Source organism: Drosophila tropicalis, unplaced genomic scaffold, assembly GCF_018151085.1.
Source record: "Drosophila tropicalis isolate 14030-0801.00 unplaced genomic scaffold, ASM1815108v1 contig_197, whole genome shotgun sequence".
Taxonomy (NCBI): Eukaryota; Metazoa; Arthropoda; class Insecta; order Diptera; family Drosophilidae; genus Drosophila; species Drosophila tropicalis.
Window position 1 is genome coordinate 5259 of NW_027172644.1, and position 2869 is coordinate 8127.

General features: G+C 40.7%; 1 long non-coding RNA gene across 1 annotated transcript; it reads right to left on the reverse strand.

Annotated features, from left to right (window-relative positions):
- Positions 1-2392: 2392 nt before the first annotated feature.
- LOC137572088 (uncharacterized) lies at positions 2393-2668 on the reverse strand. Its single transcript, XR_011031529.1, has 3 exons — positions 2634-2668; positions 2490-2576; positions 2393-2431 (listed from the first exon to the last, which is right to left on the reverse strand). It is a non-coding gene; the product is annotated as an uncharacterized lncRNA (long non-coding RNA).
- Positions 2669-2869: the final 201 nt, after the last annotated feature.

Here is a 2869-nt window from a genome sequence, read left to right on the forward strand (position 1 = left end):
TTATGTCCGTAAATGCCCCACATTCATAAAAAAAAAAATTCAATCCGTATTTTACAACAAATCGGCACAAAGTCTGCCCGCCGACTATATGAAAACCACCTTCTTTTGGACCACCTGTTGGATTCGTAAGAGCAGAGATATCTGGAGTACGAATATATATCTGTTACTTGGCCCCCAGCCTAACGGCCGATACGTATTACAGCATCCTAGATGTGACTTTAACGCCTGGTCTGTTGATTGGGGATGCGCAGGCACAAACTGGAGGGGAAGCCGTTCTTGGGCGTCCCTCGATGTGGTTCTGCTCAACCAATAGCAACAGAGCAGCAACTACGCGCACCTCGTGCTAAGGGTACAAAGCTGAGACGATAAACCCGCAGCTATTCGCCGAATCGCTGGTTATTATTACCACAAATGACCCAGAGTCTGCAGCAAATGCGGTGACAACTTGCCTCACAGACGCATGTAACTGGAGTATGGCAAGAAGAGGCGACACAACGCGCCCGTGTACTATTGGTCTATCGATATTGACGCAGCTAGAAGAGATTGCCACATGGCACGTCGCCAATATTCTCGGTCAGGAAGCAGCGATAATGCGGAAACACTGAGGTACTTAAAAGAGCAATCAAAGATAGTAAGCGTATGCTATTTTTCGAACTTTGTGAGACGGCAATCACAGATGCTTGGGGAAAAGCACAATAGAAAAAAAGCTCCACAAGCAGCAAGCTCCGACAGACTCAGAAAAACTCGGCCGCATCGTCTCCAGCCTTTTCCCGGCAGTGCATGACCCAGCGGAAGGAAAATCGCAGATGACAAAGCGCCAGGCCCAGATGGCATACCTAGCCGCGCCACGAAGCTAGCGGTGTCTTTGCACCCCGAGGCGTTCGTAGAACTCTTTAACTTATGCATTAAGTCAGACCCATATTAAGGGGCATCATTATCATCACAAAACTGCCAACACCCACACAATATACCCTTAAGCTATTAACCATAATAGAACACTCTTGTAGACTACGCCATATTCATCTTTTTCAGCACCTATCCATAATCAATAATTATTTCCGGCAAAACCAACACATCAGCAATAAATACTGAATTCCAAAATTTTAAAAACAGACATACTACCCCACAATACGCAGAAACAATAGCCATCCACAAGGCCATAAAGCTAGTGTACAAAGTGAACACTTCATAATATGCTCGGACTCCAATATCAACAACAAATTTCATCCAACAACGATAAGAACCATCCTCGCCTTAGGTTTGGACACACAAGATTTACCCAACAGCACTTTATCAATCCCAACAATATTACACCCTGCCTAAACTGCAACATAGAACAGAATCCAAAATAAACTGTCTAGCAACATCCTACCTTAATATTGGACAAACAATGTCCCATAACGATTCTCTCAAACCCAACCACTGAAAACGTCTTTATAATAATTAAATTCCTTAAACAATCAAATACATACCACACCATATAATTACAATTTATATGCTTATCCAATTTATATGCTTACATGCTTACAGAATAGGTTGGTGTTATTTAAATAAATATTAAATATATGTATATAAAAAGAAAATAATACAACAATTCAGACAAAGGTCTTAGCAGCCAGCGCTTTCAACATATCTTACAACTTATTTTAATTATAACTATGTATGTATCTTCGATTTATGTAAATATATTATTGTGTCTTTAACTCCAAGTCATGTATTGTATATATGTATGTATGTATGTTTTTGGTGATATTTGTGGTTGATTTAAATATAAAAGAAATTGTTTTTTATTATTGTTGCAGCTGAAGACGGTTGCCCGAATAGAAAAGATAAAACAAAATTTGTTATAGTTTTCTCTTAGAAGTTGTCTAACCTGATATCTTTTAAATTGTCCTCGAGCCTGTTTTTTAAATCTTCTGAAAAATTAATGAACTTTCAAATTGGATTTCCATTTTGAAAAAATTACTTGACTTGTATAAATTTCATCAATTAAATATTTTAAAGCGTAATAAAACACGCCTTCGCTAAGGTAGGTATTAACCTTCGCTGATTCTATCCCCAGTCATCAATTTGGGTTTAGACATCTACACAACACCAAGCCCCAACTGACACTTCTTGCACAACAGCTGATAAAATCCTTTGATAAAAAATGATTTTCTCGGCTGTCTTCATAGATACAGGGATGCTTTCGACAAGCAAACCTCCTCCCACTGGCTCTGTATGCAGTCCTCGACAATTGACTTGCTGACCGAACATTCGTTGCTAAAGGTCCAAATAAAACTCTCTCTCGGATTGGAAGTCTCACTGCCAGGATTCCGCAAGGTGGTGTGCTAGGGCCGCTACTGTACAATGTATTCTCTTCGGGCATGCCAAGATAAGCCTAAATGACCTCATCCACATGACCACGACGGTAAAAACGTCTCGGCTCCAACTAAAACAAGAGCGATAATCGTTAATGGGAGTCTGATTAAAATCGCAGCTATTGTTACCTTGGCATCCAATTTGGACGTAAACTATGCCTACATGGCCACATCTTCGAATATCCGGGCCCTTGCACTGACTTCTCATGGCCCTTCCTGCAAGCACCGTAAAGTAAGTCACTCTGTATAAACAGGTCTTAGTTCCAGTTACACCTGTTCAATCCCGATCTGGGACAGCCTTGAAAGCGATTTCCAATTCAATCGCATTAAGTCACTGCATGGAAGACTACATGGTAGTCGCTACTTAAATCCACTGAGCAGGCCTGCCTCGCTAAAACCAGCTCCTGAGCAAGTCCTACAATTTTTACAGCCTACCGCATTTTTACTGTATCTGCAACCAAACTGCATGTTTCTATATACAGGAGTGGTGGCTTCGAATTAACCAACAA